Here is a 21,750-nt window from a genome sequence, read left to right as displayed (position 1 = left end):
GGTCGGAAATCCATCTGAAAATGACACTTTGGACCAACCATAGCCCTCGAAGCTCAGGTATGAAGGGTCCGCCACTCTATCTTTGTCCACTTAAAATACTAGACTTACTTCATATGGTGCAGGTTTGGATGTGTGACATTACATTAGCAATATGTTGCCTTTAAAAATGATAAGGACTACCTGATACAGTTACACATAGCACAAGGTTTTGTACATAATATATTTACCTCGATTCTTGTTGGATTACACTGGGTATGTTGTTGTACTATGTTATGCTGACTGCCAACTTCTTCTCATTGTTAACATACAAAAGAGATTTTTGATTTTAGAACTTGTGAATAGTTTATTGAGAACTCTGTCTAATTTGTTTTCTCACACTACCAATGATAGAGAACATTTCATGATCAAGAAAATGCATTTGTTTTCCACAGTGGAAGGCTTTGTAGAGATAATCGAGTCATTGATGGACATGATAAAGTTCATTGCAAACAAGCCATCTGCGGGGATTTTCTATGTTCAACAGCATACCCACACTGCAGTGCCCAACCTCATCAATCTCACTATAAAAATTGAGGGAAAATCTCGTCAAGTGACTTTGCACACAGCAGATTCAGAGGATTCTATCATCATGGTCAGGTCAATGAAAGAGTGTGGATTCTCAATTACTAACGAAATAATGAAAACTCTCAGACATTCTCTAGCTGTTGTGTTTAAGAAGCATCTCAGAAATGGATCTATAAGAAGACCAAGTTCAAGTTATCGTATAGGAAGAACTATCTCATGGAATTCTGCTACTTTGGGTCAAAAACTGGTCAGAACAAGATGGTGAGGGGAATGCTGATTATATTTCAAATGTATTCAGGTCAGCAAAAGAAAAAGCTAGTAGCTTCAAATGACCTCAGATGGATGCCATAGAATTTAAACCAACCAAGAATGATGATCCATCTGTGACCTGTTCTAATAATGACACGACGTTACCAGCAGATGATAGCTCTTGCACCAGGGGTCAACAATGAGGAAATGCTGTTGTTCTCAAGCCAAACTGATGATGTTTTACAACATGTCTGTGTGTAGGTAAATGAAACCATGTCCCATGATTGAATTTTGTCCTGAGAAGCAAGCTTGATGTAGCTTTGAGCTTGAAACATGTCTTTCTGTATGGACGCGATTTTACATATACCACGTTTTGATGGATCTTTGTTTTAGAACATGAAACCTAGAAATGAGAGATTATCATACGTGTTCAAAGGAGAAGTAAAGAGGAAACTTCAATTTAACAATATAATAATTGTGTTGAACATTTATTAGTTGAAATGGGAGCCCTAATCCTCAAATTTCAGATGCAAAACAAAGACTGTAGCCTCAATAGTTAGTAACTCAATGAACAATATAATGAAAGCTACATTTCCAGACTTCTATAAATCATTAAAACGCAAACACAGTGTACGTTAACCTATGTAGAACAGCTAGTAAAGGAGCCTTAAACGACTAGACAACTCTCTTCACTTTCACGGAGAACAATGTCTAGCCTTATCACAGGCTTATACTTGTGAGGTATCAGCCTACATACATACTTCAAAGCTTCCATGACCTCATCCTCTTGCAATTTTCTGGAGTCAAACACCTCACCATCGGTAGTGCCTTGACTAGCTTTTTGTTCCCGGGTGCAGATAATAGTGATGCTTCAAATTTCTAATTAAAAATATTGTACAAGGAAGTTGCTTCACTTGAAAAACATAAATAAGTATTTGAATATTACTATTAAGTTAAGATGGAAAGAGAGCATTGTCAGCTTGAATGCAAAGTTCTACATCTGCTGGAGTTCTGTCTCCTGCTTAATGCGCGTGCCAGAAGGATCATTCATATGGTATGACTCGATAGGGCTTAGAACATCATCAATTGTTCCCTTCTTCTAGAAGTGGAAGCTTCTGTGACTATTGTTTGTTGCAATCCTGAATCTCTTGACCTTTTTAGGCAACACGGATTTGTGAGCATTCACTGCAGGCAAAAAATTGGAACTTAGTTGACAAAGAAATGGCACTGAAAATTTGACACTACTTAGGTACAGTTTCCCCATACATCCAACTTCTTCTTTCAAAACACAAACATAAAACGTACAGTTAATCCAACTTCAGCGATGAAACACATACATACATGTATAGTTGATCAAACATACAAAAACAAACACAAACAGTGAGGCTTAAATACTGTATCTGTGCCATTTCAGTTAGCATTAACAAAAATCTCACTGTATTTGGCAAAACAGGGGCACTAATAGCACTAAGTTAACATCAATATATTCATCTATACGAATTTTGACCTTAAAACTATTGAACAGATTGAAGGAACTTGACAAGCTGGTTCTGTGATAGTGTAATGCTTTCGGATAGAACAAAGATCCAGCAACATAAATGTTTCTTCAACCGATCATTCTGAGTAAAACTTCAAGTCACTTACACAATGAAGATAAAGATCCTTTGAAGACATCAGCAAAGATAGACGTTATGCAGTGGCACAAAGTTCTCCGTCATCTTGAGCAGTTGAGCAGAATGTTAAAGCCTATATGGAAGCAATCAAACAGAGGACTAAACCTGCACACCTACTTGGCCTAACACAATTCAATTCAATAGAGAAAAGATCAAGAGAATCAAAATTTCCAAATTGCTTACTTATGTAAAAGATGTCTTTTCAATTGTGACTCTGCTAGCAATAGTGAAATATTTTTTGATGACAATCGTGCACAATAGCGCACAATTGTACAGCACATAATTCTTTCCTCTTAAGCTAACAACAGAGATGCTCAAATATATTTTGTACACTGCCTGCACACAATAAGAAAAAGAGTTAATGGACACCTATAGCAGATTTCAATCACCTGCAAGACACAACATTAAGGTCGATAATCAGATCTATGTTAACTGTAATCATACTTTCATAAAAATAGGTGGTTTTTAGACGGGCTACTAGAACACAATCATAAAAAAGATATATATAGAAGCTTAAAATCTGTAAGATTTAATTGAGGAAAGAGAAAAATGGCATAAGATAATTACCATAGAACAGCCAAGAACTATAAAGTTTCTGCTCCCACCATAACGTATTTTACCAACCACCATAATTTGCGCCAAATGACGAAGTGCATGTACCGTGGTAACTTCCAAAGTATTTTAAGCATGGATAGTTCTACCATCAACCAATATTGTTTCTTCATCATTAGGATTCAGAAGGATAGAATTAGAGTCAGTGACACCAACCCCAAACTTATCACTAATGCTCTGTAGGAAATATGAAAGGAAAAATAATATCTTTAGAAAATGCTCAAGTTTATTATAGGCTACTTAAGGCCACTTGAGATGATAACAATCATCAACTACATCACTATTTATACTACTCAAAATAGAAAACAAAAAGCCTTGCACAAATAACTAAATACATGTATCACAATTTACTAGATACATGTACTACGAAATTCTAAAAAGACTTCTTGAAAAACTAAGAGACAATTTTGGAAGACTAAACATTGATGCATTAATTCCAACACTCCCCCTTAATGCATTTGCTTGATAACTCCAATGCGTTCTCGAAGATAGCAAAATTTTTCTCTAGGAAGTGCTTTGGTGAAGATAGCAGCAAGTTGTTCTCCTGTCTGACAATAATGCAACTGAATTTCGCCTTTCTCTTGTGCTTCTCGGATAAATTGATACTTGATGGAAATATGCTTTGATCTTTCATGGCTGACTGGATTCTTGGCAATTCCAATTGCTGATTTGTTATCACAATACAGAACAGTCCCTTTTTTTGTTTTTCACCAATGTCTTCAAATATTCTCCTAAGCCAAATAGCTTGAGAAGTAGCCTTGGATGCTGAAACGTATTCTGCTTCGGCAGTGGATTGAGCAACAGCACTTTGCTTTTCCGATAACCAAGAACAAATGCTCGATCCAAATAAGAAAGCATAACCAGAAGTACTCTTCATGTCATCTATACTTCCAGCCCAATCACTATCAGAATAACCAAATTAAGTTTAAATTTCCACCAAATTTGTACATTATCCCATAATCCATTGTTCCTTGCAAGTAGCGTAGAACACGCTTTGCAGCTCCAAAATGCACTTGGCTTCGTTCTTGCATGAATCTGGATAATAAACTAGCAACAAACATAATATCTGGCCTTGTGGAAGTAAAATATAGCAAACTTCCAATCAAACTCCTAAAAAGTGATTTATTAACTTTCTTTTCTCCATCATCTTTTCTAAACTTCTCATTTGGTGCTAATGGTATGGCCACAGACCTGCAATCCATCATTTTGAATTTTTGAGGAATACTTTTAGTATACTTCTTTTGAGAAATGAAAATTCCTTCTTTCACTTGAGAAACTTCCATGCCCAAGAAATAATTTAGCAATCCAAGATCACTCATTTCATAAGATTGCATCATATCTTGTTTGAAATTTTGCATCATCTTTACATCATTTCCTGTAAAGAGCAAATCATTCACATAGAGACAAAACAATGATAATGCTGCCATGTTCTTTCTTCACATACAAAGTGGCTTCACTTTTACTTCTCTTAAAATTATTTTTCAGAAAGTATGTATCAATTTCATTGTACCAGGCTCTTGAAGCTTGCTTCAGCCCGTTAAGTGCTTTTTTTAGTCTATACACCTTTTAGAAGGTGCGGCTTGATCACCTCCGTGTCAGGGAGAGCTAATTCTTGTTGGATATTTTGGTTTGACACTGCTTCACCCTTGAACAAAAAATCCTTGAGGTTGCTCAACATAAATCTCTTCATCAAGTTTTCCACTCAGAAATGTTGATTAACATCAAGTTGAAATATCTTCCATTTATTTTGTGCAGCAACATCAATTACCGTTCTAATTGTCTCAAGACGAGCAACTGGAGAGAAAGTTTCATAAAAATCAATACCTGGTTTTTGCGTGAAGCCTCTAGCAACAAACCTTGCATTGTGATTTTGAATATCTCCTTCTTGATTGAGTTTGATTTTGTAAATCCATTTTAGACTTATAACTTCTCTTTCTCTAGGAATAGCCACAAGCTCCCAAGTATTATTTTTTTCGATCGTTCGAATTTCTTCTTCCATGGCTTTCTTCCAAACATCATGCTTTATTGCTTCTTCATAATTTTCTGGTTCAACACCGGAAAAATTACATCTTTGATAAATGTCACTCAACATTTTTGTTCCTCTTGGAGGCGGTTCTTCATTATCTGAATCTGGGATTTCTCCCATCTTCATCTTTCTCATCCTCTTCTTGATTTGAAGATATGATAGCAGTATTCTCTATCTTTTTATCCTCCCGATTCCATGTTGTTTTTTCATCAAAAATGACATCTCTAATAACAACAAGTTTGTTAGTTTTGACATCGAGAAGCCTATATCCTTTTGTAACATCACTATAACCAAGAAAGACACATTTTTGACTTTTTTCATCCAATTTTGTTCTTTTCTCAGCAGGTACATAAGCATAACAAATACACCCAAAAATTTTAAAATGACTTACAAAATGTTTAACTCCACTCCAAGCCTCAACTGGTGTCTTGTCCTTTAGTGCCTTTGTTGGACACCTGTTAAGGATGTGAACTGCTGTATGCACTGCTTCTGCCCAAAAATATTTTGGCAACCCTTTCTCATTCATCATAGTTCTGGCCATTTCAACAATTGTTCTATTCTTCTTTCAGATACACCATTTTGTTGAGGAGTATACCCTGCTGCAAGTTGCTTCTGAATGCTTTCATTTTTGCAATATTCTTCAAATTCTCAACTTGTGTACTCACCTCCTCGATCACTGCGAATGGTTTTGATGCTGCAACCTTTTTGCTTCTTAACAAGGGCTTTAAATTTCTTGAATGTAGCTAATGCTTCTGACTTTTCTTTCAAGAAATAAACCCAAGTCATTCTTGAGAAATCATCAATAAAGATTAGAAAATACCTTTGACTTCCAAGAGATGGAGTCTTCATTGGTCCACAAATGTCGGTATGAATTAGTTCCAAAAATACACTTGCTCTCCAAGACACCCCTTTTGGAAAAGACTTCCTGTGTTGCTTTCCCATTATACAACTTTCACATGTATCCACCTCAGTATGTATCTCAGGAAGGCCTTGCACCATGTCTTTTTTCTTGAGAAGCTTTAAACCATGAAAATTAAAGTGACAAAATCTTTTGTGCCAAAGCCATGAATCATCTACAATTTCATTTTTAATGCATTGTAATGAAATTGCAAATGGAAGTTTCTTTTTATCATCTTTACTTCAACAATGACTTGATTTGACTCAATTTTATCATAAAACTTGCAATAATTATCTCTAAACACAAAAAACAACCATTTTCCATGAGTTGACCAACACTAAGCAAATTTTCTTCCAAGTCAGGAACATAAAGAACATCATGAATTTTCTTACCGCATCCTTTCATGTTGATCAAAATAGTACCTTTACCTTTCGCATCAACTAAGGCTCCATTCCCCATATTCACTTAAGTAGTGCTGCGATTATTAATTGAGAGGAAAGTCTTTTCATCTCCAGACATGTGATTACTACAACCAGTATCAACATACTATTCATTGCTTTTTGTTGAAGCATCAGATTTAGAAGTAAATAAATGATTTTCTTCCCTTTCTTCATCCTGTTTTTCACAAAAAGTTGCTTGCTCCCGTTTCTTGTGCCAACAATCTTTTTCAACGTGGCCAAACATTTTACAAAAGTTACATTAGGGCTTGCCTTTGTGCCAACATTTTTCTGTATTGTGATTAATCTTTTTGCAAACTTTACAAAAAAGACTAGAGTTTTTCTCACCTTTTTCTTCAACCTTCTTGGAAGAACCATCATGATCTTGCTTCTTTTTTGGCTTTTGATTTTTCTTCTGATGATTTTTTGAGAATTTTTGAGAATTCTCATTTATTTTAGCCTGGAAACCCGTCTCTTTGGGTTGATCTTCACGAAAAAATCTTCGCTTCTTTTGTGCACGAAATGATCTAACTAGCTCTTTGATGGAAAGCTTAGAAAGATCTTTCGTCTCCTCAGTGATTGCAACGATGTACTCATACTTTTCTGTGACACTAATTAGAATCTTTTCCACAACTTGTTGGTCAGAAATTGTATCACTATGATTTCTCATTTCATTCTCAATATTCATGACTCTTGTGCAATATTCATCAATTTTTTCAGATTCTATCATCTTTAAATTTTGAAAGTCTCTTCTAAGAGTTTGAAGATTTATAGTTCGCACCTTTTCGTCACCATACACCTTAGTTTCCAGAAAATCCCAAGCTTCCTTTGCATTCTCACAAGTAGCAATTTTTGCAAAATATGCTCTTGAGACTCCCATTTGGATTTTGATCAAGGCTTTTGCATCTTGACGATACTTAGCCTCAAGATTTTTCATCTCTGCTGCTGTAAGATTACCATCGTTTTCTGGCTCTTCAAAGCCATTTGCAACAATAGTCCACAAACCTTCAGCGTTCAAATGTGTTCTCATTCTTATCTTCCAGTATTCAAAATCAGTTCCATCAAAATATGGAGTTAGAACAACTGAAGAATCAACACCTTCATTTGTTTTGGATGCCATATTTTTTTCTTCATCTAACCCCAGATTAAGAACGAAAACCTGCTCTTGATACCAAATTTGTAGGAAATATGAAAGGAAAAATAATATCTTTATAAAATGCTCAAGTTTATTATAGGCTACTTAAGACCACTTGAGATGATAACAATCTACAACTATATCACTATTTATACTACTCAAAATAGAAAACAAAAAGCCTTGCACACATAACTAAATACATGTATCACAGTTTACTAGATACATGTACTACTAAATTCTAAAAAGAATTCTTGAAAAACTAAGAGACAATTTTGGAAGATTAACATTGATGCATTAATTCCAACATGCTCGAGTTTGGTTCAACAAAATTCCTCCTAAATTCCCAATTCATTTGCTCAACTTAAACCTAAAAATTTCACTTTCAATTTTAGTTCAGTTCCAAATTCTAACCCTATCCGTAAATTTGGTTTGATCCTAAATCATTTCCATACCTTTCATGATAAGAGCAGGTAGATCAAAAAGTAAATAGTGTTTAAATTAGGTATCCAATGATTTTCTCGGTAATACTAACGAGGAACAATGTGCATTAGTATCTTCATCTTCGTTAGGTAAAATTAGCAAAACTCGAGTGAAAAAACTAATTTTGCTAATAGAAATGTAGATTCTAATGTGGTTATTAGGAATTCGAGAAAGAAACTTGTTTCAGATTAAATTATTTGTATAAACAAAGAGTCAAATTTTGAGGCTTTAGTTGCGGTAACGGCTGGATTTCCATCTGACTTGTTAAAGGATGAAGAAATTAAAGTTGGGGTTGTTAGTGTAGTTAGGGGGATAGATCAATATAACTATATTTTGATTAGAAATCACATTATTACTAAATAGCATAAAAGTGTGCCGATTTTGCTAACAAAGGATATGTTTGTAGATGTTATACTTAAATGATGTAGAGTTAGTAGATTTTGCATATAACTACTTGTTATCTGTCAGATCCGGGGAGCACCCTCTAGAAGTAACATGGAGTACTTGACTTATCGGAGGTCTTATACAAGCCCATAGTTATCATTCATCGCATTGTCATAGATAAGTTTAATGGAAAATTTAAAATTTTATAGCACATTATATGCTAGAACACCACTTCCATTATATAAGAAATATCATAATACATAGTTAAAGAATCTAGTCTCTTTTTGTCATCGTAGACTCAACATAGTTAAAGAATCTAGTCTCTTTTTGTCATCGTAGACTCAACATAATTAGAGTACATTAGGGACATGAACCTTACAACATAAATCATAAGTAAATTTATTATATAACTATACAGTAAACCATAATTTAGGAAATCCTTGGACTTAAGGATTCCTTTCCTTGATCTTGGGAATCACATATCAAGCTCCCCACCATTAAAGACATCCTTTAAGCATCCATAACCTACAGTTTTTGTAAAAAGGTAGAGAAGAATAAAGTTAGTACAAGAATTCACTAAGTATGACAACCATGCAAAAACATGCATTTAAAAGGGACACTTTGCTTGAAACCATGCATCATGCTTTTTTGAGAAATCTTCATAAAACTTAATTTATTAAGCATCATATGACTTAAATACTTCATTTAGTCATATATCATAGTCATAATATCACATAAAATGACACATAGCATTTAAGTCATGTTTAGGACAACTTTACAGTAAGGTTTTCCATCTTATAGTAACCTTCTTTTTCTCTTTACAATCAGCATTTTCCCTCTTTACAGTGAACTTCTTATTACTCTAACTTCTTGATTTTCCCAAGTTACCCTCTACTGACACTTGGTGCAATATATAAATAATGTCCCATAACACTATCCCCTAAAGCCAGAAGGAAACCATACATGTATCTTTCAACTCAACATATACATTCATAGGAACATTTCATATGACAAGGCACATACTTCACATTACATATAACATAATACCTTACTCACAATCCTAATCTAAGTCCACTAGTGCAATGTACATGTGAAGCCCCATAACCTCACACAGACTTAGTAAACCTATCATAAGACCATAAGCATCATAACATATACTTCATATACCAATCATAATATCATAGTCAACTACATGCATATCAAGTAGGACCTTCAATCATATAGTCAATAAGACCAACATTATGCACATAAGGACAAACCACTTCATATTAACCTATTTGGATTCACACCATGCATATCATCACAACAAGTAGACAATACTATAATGACATGCATAAAGAACATAATCATATACCAATACATATACATTGGAACACCTTCCTAGAAATACCTTCAAGAGCTACTTGTGCAATGCATAGGTGAAGTCTCATATCCCAACCTACACTAAGCAAACTTCCCTTAGGTTGTCCTAGTTAGGGTCCTAATCATTTACTTCGGTTGCCCATTTTACTTTAGAGAATATAGACTGAACCGACACTAAGACCATGGGTTCTAAACATGAAATTTGGTGTTGTAGAGCCTTACACCAATGGAAGGTGCTCTACTTAGCGAAAGTAGAACATTAACACATGTTAGCATACTAAGTGATAACACTTTCTAGATCCTATGTGGCAATTATAGTTATGGAACTTGAAGGTATATGTGGAAACCCTCTTTATGCCTATTGAGGCATTGTAGTTATCCATTTATGGAAATATCACTCTATGCCATTTGTCTATGAGGCTAACAACCTCATGATGACTATGGTGACCTACCTTCCTACAATGGGAAGGGACACGCCTCATCTAAGTTCACTCGGTGCTAAGCTAAGTTTCCTTTATTGAAAAACCTTTATTATATTATTTTATAAAACATAGGCCTTAGGAGACTAACTCATCATATTCTTAGCTCATAGGTCAGAGATGAGAGTTCATCAACCTATATCATGTGAGAAACCCTTTCACATGCACATAGCATATTGAAGCACCATCTAGTTAAGGGTACACTTGAGAACACCTTTCAAGGCCCCTCCATTGACTATATCATCATACATGTTTGTGTGTATACATATATGTGACCAACCCTTTCACATAACACCTTTAGATCACACATATTCATACTTCATTTCATTCATGCATAAGTGCACAAGTGTAACTATATGATCAATCCTTTCATATAAACACATTTATACACTAAGTATAGTCATACTTAATCTTACCATATACTTTTTCTTATGGCATATAAGACATGTTCATAACATGTTCATGCATCATATTCTTGTGCATAAATCACACACCTAGGAACTATCCTATCAAGGCACATATGTGCAATGCATAGAGAAGGTCCCATACCCTTGCCCATACTAGTACACCTATCAAGTCATCCTAGTTAATGATACATCAAATATTTCATAGGATGATAACATACCATGAGGCACATTTATTCAAGACTTACAATATCATTACAATAAGCTTTAGTCATAATGCACATATGCGAACTTTACTTCACATAGAAAATTATAAGACCTTCATCACTGGCAGAATATATACATAATCCTATTATAACCATTCACATGATCATAACATTAGCAATGCAACCCAGATCATGGCTAGAATAAGAAACTAGGGATAAGCTTCACATAGTGTGATCATCACAACCACACAGTAATATATATATATTTTATATATATGCAAGAAGTGGACCAAACCACACTATATATATATATATATATATATATATATATATATATGCAAGAAGCAAACACTACCACCATAAGTGGACCAAACCACACTGTCATACAAGGCTTCATCAACTAACAATTCTATAGAAAAGTAGAGGGGAGAGTCATTCTTACCAATTCATCAACCTTTGATCCTCTTTGATCAATACTCATATTTCATCAACAATCCATATCTAGGTCAGTAGCTAAATATACTTTTACAAAAACAAAATCATGCATAAGCCACTACAAGATCATGCTTACTAGCAAGTAGATTACATCACCAATTTACTAGAAAGTAGAGAGACATAGATCACTAATTAATTTCCCTTGTCTTGATCATTAATCATAATTCATCAACAATATACATGTAGGGCAGTATCTAAAGATATAACAACCTAAACTAAATCATGCTTCACCTATCCTATAATTGACATCACATCATGTACATTACAATATCAAATCCATAGGCTAGAAGAACCTAGATAATTCCTTACCAAGACTCCCTTGCTTTGATCATCAACGATTCATACCCACAATTCATCAATATTATTAATATAACACAGTATCTACAATTATCTTTATATAAAAGAAATCCTACATTCATGCACTATAGAGTCGAGATTAGAGTGAATATGTTTCTTTAACAATTGATAGGAAGTAGAGATCAAGTATTCATGAATTAATCCACATTGGACCAACAACACATAATTTATCGTCACATTACATCATAGGAAGTAGATATAAGCAATTCAACATGCTAGAATCATAACTAAATCAACATAAAGTCAAGATCACAAATCCCACACATAGGCTAAATCGAGAGTTTAGAAGAGACCAAGGGTTAATCATGTAATTGGATTGAAAAAATCATTATAAACAATAGATAATCCATAATTTATCATAATAATTCTTTTGAAATCGTTTTGAGAAAGAATCCATGAATAGATTGAAGAAGAAGAAGTTTGATCATGAGCTTGCATTGAAAACATTGAAAGGAACTTTATAGATGGAATATTAACTAGAGATGAAGGATCACCATACCTTTATTAGATGAAGGAACCACGAAAACTTGGTGAAGAACCCATGGAAATCCCATCTACAAACTGACCTTGAACTTTATCTCGCATGGATGTTTCTAGAGAGAATATTTTGGGAAGAAAGTCTAATTTTTTAGAATTGAATTGGGAATGGGGTTTTGATATTTTTAATCAACCTAATATACCCAAAAATAACCAAAAAAACAAACTAGGGTCAGGTTTGGACATGGGGTAGATTTTCCATTCTTCCAAAAATAAAAACAGTGTGCATGTCAGTTAATTTGCAGGCTGCATCAATGGACCCATCGGCTCCCTGTAGGTCCATCGATGGACCGTACTGCAGGCGTTTGGTTCTGGGGCTTGAAAAATGCCTTGAGCCTTTATCGGGCTATGTCCCAATCAACTAATCACTATAGACGGGGTGTAGTTGAACTTACTGGCCGTCGATTTAGGGTCGTTGGTAGACATTGCTAAAGTAGTGTCTTGGCAGAGTTTGCGTCCTCCTTGAGGACCTTTTCAGGGCCCTTCGGAAGTCGTACCCGAAATTTTCCAATGTAAATATAAACCTTATCATGTCAACGACCTTCCATATCAGTTTAACCTGAAATAACACTTGCAACACATCCAAACGCGCTAGGCACACTCAAGACACACACGTCTTAAGGGCTAACTTTCGAACGTCTTGGTCATTCTTGGATGTTTGACTTCCAAATGACTTAAAATAAATCATGCATACTTTAAAACACTTAATTATCATGTTGAAAAGCTTATAGGCACATGTGAAGCTTTAGACACATTCTGGGGGTCTTACATTATCATACAATCTGTTAATTTTGGGGTGGAATTGGCAATTACAGACAATATTCCAACTAGGCCAACTAAGGGAAGCGTGATTGTTATTGGGGCAGGTCTTGTTGGGGAGGCGTTTTCAAGGTTATTTGGGTTTGAGGTAATTATCTTGGAGGGACAAAAGTATGCCGGTGCAAGGGTGTATACGAAAAAGATGGAAGGAGGTAATAAAGTAGAAGTTGCTGAATTAGGTGGGAGTGTTTTGACAAGTACTTTAGGGAATCCACTTTGTGTGTTGGCTCGACAATTGTCGTATACACTTCATAAGTTGATACAACAATGTCCACTCCATCGTGTTGACGGGAAGCTTGTAGACGAGTATTTGGGTAAAATAAAGTGGAGGTTGCTTATAATGAGCTTTTGGACAAGGTCACGCTAGAATTATCTATGATTATTTCTTCTGGAGAGGCATTGGAGACTTTGCGAAAGGATTTTAGTGTTGCGATGAATGATGAGAAGATGAGCCCGTTTAATTGGCATCTCGTGAATCTGGAATATGCAAATGTATCAACATTGGAGTCCCAAAACACATACTTGGAGTCCCAAAACACATACAGAATAACAATGCATCCTTGTTTAATAGTCCAAAACCCAATCTTTTTATTGTTTCTTTCTTTTGTGAGGCAAATCTGGAATAAACGTGATAGAACCACTCTTCAAAACCCCGAGAGTAACAGTGCACAATGCCATATCTCACTCAAATATTTGCCCCGCGGTAATTACCTTCACAATATCTCTACCGTTCAAAATAATAGGCACATTTCAAAATAATAGGCGCATTTTAATCTAGTGATCCCCTCCCATATCGTGGGGGTCATTTGGTCCCAAAATGCTAAGGAAAGCTTTTAAAGCAAACCTGCATTTGCATATTCCAGATTTGCCAAATGCAAATTAAACAAGCTTATGTCCTCATGATTCATCGCAACACTAAAATCTTTTCCCAATGTCTTCAATGCCTCTCCAAGATAAAAAATCGGAGAAAATATTTACATAAACTTGCTTACCTTGTCCAACAGTTCATTATAAGTCGTCTTCACTTTTTTATATAAATACTTTCTACGGGCTTTCAGTTAGCACTGTAGAGTCGACGTTGGTCTCTCACCGTATGAAGTGTATACGACAATTGCCGAGCCAACAAACCCAGAGTATTCCCTAATGTAATTGTCAAAACACTCCCTCTTGAGTTAGAAACTGCTATTTTATTCTCCCCTTTCATATTTCCCGTATACACCCTTCCACCTACACGCATTCGTCCCTCCAAAACAATTATTTGAAATACAAATAATATAAGTTGCCTTACAACCTCCAACTCATCAAGACCTGCACCGATAACAATCACTCTTCCCTTACTTGGCCTAGTTGGAATCTTGTCCTTTATGACAATGCCACCCCAAAAGTAACATGCTAGTACGTAAACAGGTAGTTGTAGAATCTAATTACCCAATATATCATTCAGGTATAATATCAACAAACATATCCTTTGTCAGCCAAATCAACACATTTTCACTCCATTTAATAATAATGTGATTACTAATGAAAATATAGTTATACTCTTCTATCGCGCCAACTACACTAACAACTCTAGCTTCGATTTCTTTTCTCTTTTAACGAGTCAAATGGAAATCCAGCCGTTCATGCAACTAAATCCTAAGAATTTGAGTCTTTGTTTATACAAATAATTTCAACTAAAACAAGTTTCTTTCTAGAATTCCAACTTTTAACCACTTTAGACTCAATATTTTTATGATCAAAATTAGAAATTTTTATTCGAGTTTTGCTAATTATACCTGAAGAAGATGTAGACAACAATGCATATTTTTCCTCATTAGTATTACCGAAAAATAATTGGATACCTCATTGAAACACTATTTACATTCTGATCTACCTCCTATTCTATTTATGACAGGAGATGGAAATGATTCAGGATCAACCGAATTTAGGAGTTGGGTTGGAATTTTGAACTAAAATGAAATTGGAAGTTGAATCAAGATTTTGAGTTTGAAAAATGAATTGAGAGCTGGACAGGAATTTTATTAACGGATTTTTTGCTTTCTATAACGGATTTAGCAATGGAGAAGATGGTGACAACATCGGAGAAGATAAAAATGGATGATCGGAGAAGATGGATTTGGGTTTTCTAAATTGTTTCAAACTTTTTTCTTGGTTCTAACGAAATGAAGATGAGAGGTGAAAGATGACATTCTGGTTCTTGAAAATGGAGGAGAAAACAAGGTGAAATGTGAAGAACAAAATAAAAAATATATATGCATGACATTTAATGTATTTTTAACTTTAGTTAAATTCATCCAAATTATTTTAGTTTAGTTTTTATTACACCCTTATAATTTTCATTCAATCAAAAATACCTTTTAAATTTACAAAATATGACCAAAAACATCCTTTTAATCATTTTTCATCCTTCTCAAACATTTTCCTAAATTCAATTTTATATTTGATAAATTTAAAGTTTCAAATTTTAAAGTAGGAACTATTTCCATTTCTCTATCATAAAAAATAAAAAGCAAAATTCTTAAATTTGAGACCACCAAGTTGCTAAGCTTAGTTACTTTAATAACCTAAATATACATGTGGCTGCGAAGGAGTATGGTTTGGTTAGTTGTGCGGGCATTGGACGTGTATGCAAATATTGATATCCCTTTAGCATCAAATACATGCCTCTTTTAAATCCGTAATTAATTTACTGTATATTGACCTAACTGTATATATACAATGCTAATGTTACATTTGTTAGTTCATATAGTCTGCTCTTTTACCCCACTTGCATACATCATTTAATATCTCATCAGCTTCGTGTTGTTTGTATATCTTTCCATGTTTGCTTTCTTCCAGTCTTGGTAGTAATTGAATCTCTGCTAAAACTTCTTTGTAGACAATTTTTCTGGTATATGTCCTTTTGTGGCGATCTGGTTGTTCAATCATGACCAATACTTTAGTTTGCGCCATAGATATTCCTTTTGATAGTGCTACATACAATTGACCATGCGAGAAAGCATTTTGTGGTAGGTACAATCCAACATTTGGTATTGTTTGACCATGTGCTTTATTTATTGTCACTGCAAAACCTAGTCGTATTGGAAATTATTTCCTGAAAATTTTGAAAGGATATCCTTCATTCTCCGGCGGTGATACTTGTATCTTTGGAATAAAAATTTGGTTTCTGGCATATTGACATGTTGTTATTTTAGCATGTATGAAATTCTTGTTAAAGCCTCTACAAATTAATCTTGTCCCATTGCACAATTAATTTGAGGGCTCTACATTTCTTAGCATCATGATGGGTGCATTTTCTTTCAGCAGTAACCTAATGTAAAAGATTCATGAATTGTACAGAATAAGACATATTCAATAGTTTAAATGTATTTGAAAAGGTACCTATGCGGCGGGAGCCTATTTGGTGTTAATGTGTTGAGCTTGATAGTATGTAACACCCTAAATTCAAAGCAGATCAAAAATTAGCTTTTCAGAAATCTGCAGGTGCAATTGACGGTTACCATCGACGTACCGTAGCCTAACCCACGGCACGTACTGCAAGTCCGTCGTTTCTGACTGAAACTCTCCCATGACGCAGCCCAAAAAAATTGAATAAGCATCGATCCATGGACAGACCTACGGTCCTTAAGTTAGACTACGGTCTATAGCTGTGTCTGTCGATCAAGACTCCATATGTCCACTCAATGACAAGAACCACGATTGACAATTACGGTCCGTAGATGGACCTACGGACCGTAGGTGAAAATTAGCAAAGAGTTAGGGGGAAATGTTGCTGGGTCATCTTCAAATGATCATAACTATTAGTAATAAATAAATTAATTGACTCATGACCTATAAAGTGATAGATAATTGAATTAGTTTTCTATAGCCAATGAGTTTGCTAAAATAAGACCTCTGAGTAAAAAGTTATCCCTATTTTAGTAAAGTCTTATTGAACAGACCCAACCTCAAACCCAAATGGCGGACCATCGATTGTACGGCGGCCCGTCAGTCCAGGTCATCGTTTGGTCCGACAATAATTAACTCAGGGGTCTTTTTGTCTTTTCCCACTTTGTTTAAACCCTATGATACATAATTTGGACCATAAATCATCATATTTTAGTCAGTTTAAGCCTAGAAACATAACTAAAACTTACCTAAGTCAAAAACATAATCAAAACATAGAAAATTAGAAGCAAGAAAGGAGAAAAAGGTCAAGAACTCTAGTTCACTAAAGCATCAAGGTTCCATCAATTCCAGCCCGAAAATCTAAATATTTTTCAGTGGATTTCATCACCATGTACTTGGGATTTCACTAGTTGGTTCTTTTTACCCATTAGATCCGTAGTTTTCAGTCAGTTCTTGATTCTCTTATCATGACTAAACTTAGGGTTTCTAGAATTACTAAAGATCATCATAAATTAGTTAAATATATGTTCCAGATGAGATTATAAAGTTATTATTCATTTTACCATATGAATTTCATAACCCTAGCTATGTATTTTATTTAGTTTTTGAATTGAACATGCTAGGTTAGATATTTTATTTACATCAAATATACACGCCTAAGTTATTAATGCATCATTATCAAATTAATTATTGCATTCTCAATTTCCATGTTCAGTTTTGAGCTATCTAGTATTTAGATAAATTCGGTCATAATGTCTTAACAACTTTATTCATTGGGAGTAGCATAATACCAAGTTGGACGAAGGTTCAGCGTACACAATTAGTCCCAGAACTACTAGCCAAGTAGGTTGTAAGTCCCCTTTATGGGCATCAGTTTAGTGATCACGCCAGCATGCCTTTATACCTCTGGCAGGGTATATTGGTTCCTCTCGATGGGGCATATACATCGGACTCCACAATTAGCTCATGTGCTTTTATTATTGGTTATTAGTAGCTCCCACAGTTCAATAGACTCCCTAATGTATTGACCATATTTACAGTTCACTTAATATCCAGTCTTAGCATGTTATAAATTGGGTCATTGCATCCAGTTAGCCCAAAATTAAGTATATATCATGTTCTAATTATTATACTTGCTTTTGTGCTTATTCAGTTATGTTTTATTTTAGCTTTACTATATATCCTACAAATTCCGTACCTTCAAGTACTGACGCAAACGTGCGCGACATCTTCTCGTATTTTAGGTTCAGGTTCTCACCATCCACATCACACTTAGTTCAATTCCCGGGCTCCTGTACAACAAATTTAGTGTTGAGTCCTCATTCTCCGAGGACAATAGTCATGACTGTTTTTTCAGTATTTAGTATTTTAGTTTCAGTTTTTGCTAGACTTAGCTGTGGCCATTCCCAGAATTTCTAGTCAGTTTAGAGGATATTTTCAGACATAGTTAGTTTCATCTTAATATTGGATTAATAACTTCCTTTTATTAAATTCTTTAGTAATTTAAAATTTCTCAGTTATAAAATATGGGTATTCCCCATATTTTTATTTTAAATTATGATCTAGCTTCCGCATCAGTTATTTTCTTTAGTATGCCCATTATCATGCTAGCAGGGTTAGCTTGGGATCACTTGTGATCCTAGGTCCTGTATGCAATAGGTTTAAGTGTCCTAGGATGTCTGAAGCCGCACTCAATAGAGTCATTTTCATGGATGTGAATTGCACGACATCTAATGAGAGGGAGATATGAAATGTTTTAGGAAAAACTTCTTGTTTGTCTTATCGTGCGTAAGGTATTATCTAATTTCATTGTAACTCGACGTTCTACATTTCAGATCATGCCTCCTAATATAGCTAATGCCAGGAATAGAAATGCAGCTCCTCCAGTCCCATATCAGAAGGTCTCCAATGATGAGTTTAGGAACGTCATTCAGATGTTGGCTCAGAGTGTGGCCAAGCAGAACAATCTGGTTCATGCTCCTGTGAATGCAAATAGTGGATCAACAGCAGCAAGGTCCGTGACTTTATTAGGATGAATCCGCCTGAGATCTTAGGGTCATAAACTAATGAAGATCCTAAGAATTTCTTGAATGAGATCAAGAAGATATTTGAGGTAATGCAAGTCACTGGGAATGATCGGGTTGAGTTTGCATCATACCAGTTGAAGGATGTTGCTCATATCCGCTACACTATGTGGAAGGAAAATAGGGGTACAAATACAGCTCCTACTACTTGGGATTTCTCTAGTGAGACCTTTCTGGAGAGGTTTTTCCCAATTGAGTTGAGAGAAGCAAAGGCTCAGGAATTGATGAACTTGAGGCAGGAAAACATGACAGTACAAGAGTGTGGACACAAGTTTAACTAACTCTCCAGGTATGCTCCTCACATGGTTGCTGGCTCTAGGGCTCAGATGAATAAGTTTTTATATGGAGTGTCAGATTTGGTGAAAACAAAGTGCAAAATTGTTATGTTACTGGGAGATATGAACTTCTCTAGGCTTATGACTAATGCTCAACAGGTTGAGAGTGATAAGCTTAGGGAACATGCTAAGGATAATAAGAATGCTAGGACCGGGAACTACGACTATTCCCATCATAAATCGATTGGTGGAAATCATTAGCACAACATTTCATCCACAAATGAATGGACCGGCAGAGAGTACCATTTAAACCCTAGAGGATATGTTGAGATCTTGTGTTATCGATTTCAAGCGTAGTTGGGGTTATCACCTTCCTCTAATTGAGTTTGCCTACAACAATAGCTACCATTCCAGCATTCATACGGCCCCTTATGAGGCTTTGTATAGGCGTAGATGAAGATCTCTATTGGTTGGTTTTAAGTAGGTGAAACAACTTTAATAGGGCCAGATTCGGTCTTTTATGCTATGGAGAGAGTTCAACTCATTGAGAACTCATTGAGAGAGACTTAAGACATCCAAGAGTTATCAAATATCTTATGCAGATGTAAGAAAATGGGAACTAGAGTTCCAAGTTGATGATTGTGTTTTCCAGAAAGTGTCACCTATGAAATGGGTGATGATATTTGGCAAGAAAGGGAAGCTCAATGCTAGATATGTAGGCCCTTACAAGATATTCAAAAGGATTGGCAAGGTGGTATATGAGTTAGATCTGTTTGTAAACTTAGCAGTAGTGCATCCGGTCTTCCACATCTTGCTCTTGAAGAAGTGTGTGGGTGATCCAGCTTTGGTAGTGTCATTAGAGAGTGTGGCGGTGAAAGATAGTATTTCTTATGAGGATTTACCAATTGAGATTCTTGACTGTCAGGTTAGAAAGTTGAGAAACAAAGAAGTTGCTTCAGTCAAGGTTTTGTAAAGGAGTCAGTCCGTAAAGGGAGCTACTTGGGAAGCAAAAGCGCCCATGAAAGCCAAGTATCTTCACCTCTTTCCTTTCGATTCAACTTCAACTTTAGGTAATAGTTCCTCTTAAGTTTTTCAGTCATTCATGCGTGAAATTCAGCCTTAGAATCATATTCACTCAGTTTTTAATTGCATTTTAAGCGTATTTGCATGTTCATGGAACTTAATAAAATCAGAAACTCAGTCCTCAGTGTTTAGTAGTAGGGATTGCAGCTCTCTCCCTCTGTTTCAGTAAGATTAGTCTTCATTCGAAGACGAATATTCCCAAGGGGGAGATAATGTAACACCCCGTACCCAAAGCAGAACAAAAACTAGCTTTTCATAAATCTGCAGGTCCAATCGATGGTTACCATCGACGGACCGTAGCCTGAACCATGGCCCGTACTACACATCTGTCGTTTGTGACTGAAAAATCTCCCATGATGCATCCTAGAAAAATTGACTAAGCGTCGATCCACGGACAGAACTACGGTCCGTAAGTTAGACTACGGTCCGTAGTTGTGTCTGTCGATCAAGACCCTATCTTCCCACTCTCTGACAAGAACCACAATTGGACAGTACGGTCCGTAGATGGACCTACGGACCTTAGGTGAATATTAGCAAACAGTTGGGGGGGAATTCTGTTGGGGCATCTTTAAATGATCATAACTCTTAGAAAAAATGAATTAGATGTCCCATGACTTATATAATGATAGATAATTGAATTATCATTCCATAGCCACCGAGTTTGATAAAATCATACCTCCGAGTAAAAAGTTATGCACATTTTAGTAAAGGGCTATCGAACAGACCCAACCTACGGACCCAAACGACGGACCGTCGATTGTTAGGGGGAATGTTCTTGGGTCATATTAAAATTATCATAACTATTAGTAATAAATGAACTCAGTGTCCCATGACCTATCAAATGATAGATCATTGAATTAGCTTTCTATAGCCACCGAGTTTGCTAAAATAAGACCTCCGAGTAAAAATTTATCCCTGTTTTAGTAAAGGCATGTTGAACAGACCCAACCTCAAACCCAAACGACGGACCGTCGATTGTATGACGGCCCGTCAGTCCTAAACATCGTTTGGTCCGACAGCAAGTAACTCAGAGGTCTTTTCCCACTTTGTTTAAACCCTAAGATACGTCGTTTTGACCCTAAATGATCATATTTTAGTTTGTTTAAGCCTAAAAACATAAACTAAAACTTACGTAAGTCAAAATCATAATCAAAACATAAAAAATTAGAAGCAAGAAAGGAGAAAAAGGTCAAGATACCTAGTTCAATAACACAACAAGGTTCCATCAGTTCCAGTCCCGAAATCTAAATATTTTTACGTGGATTTCATCACCAGGTATGTAGAATTTCACTATTAGGTTCCT

General features: G+C 35.5%; 1 pseudogene; it reads left to right on the top strand.

Annotated features, from left to right (window-relative positions):
- The first annotated feature begins 400 nt into the window (after nucleotides 1-400).
- LOC109120280 (uncharacterized) lies at nucleotides 401-1,016 on the top strand (annotated as a pseudogene).
- Nucleotides 1,017-21,750: the final 20,734 nt, after the last annotated feature.

This window comes from Solanum lycopersicum, chromosome 5, assembly GCF_036512215.1.
Source record: "Solanum lycopersicum chromosome 5, SLM_r2.1".
Taxonomy (NCBI): domain Eukaryota; kingdom Viridiplantae; phylum Streptophyta; class Magnoliopsida; order Solanales; family Solanaceae; genus Solanum; species Solanum lycopersicum.
This window is presented reverse-complemented; position numbering and strand designations above follow the sequence as displayed.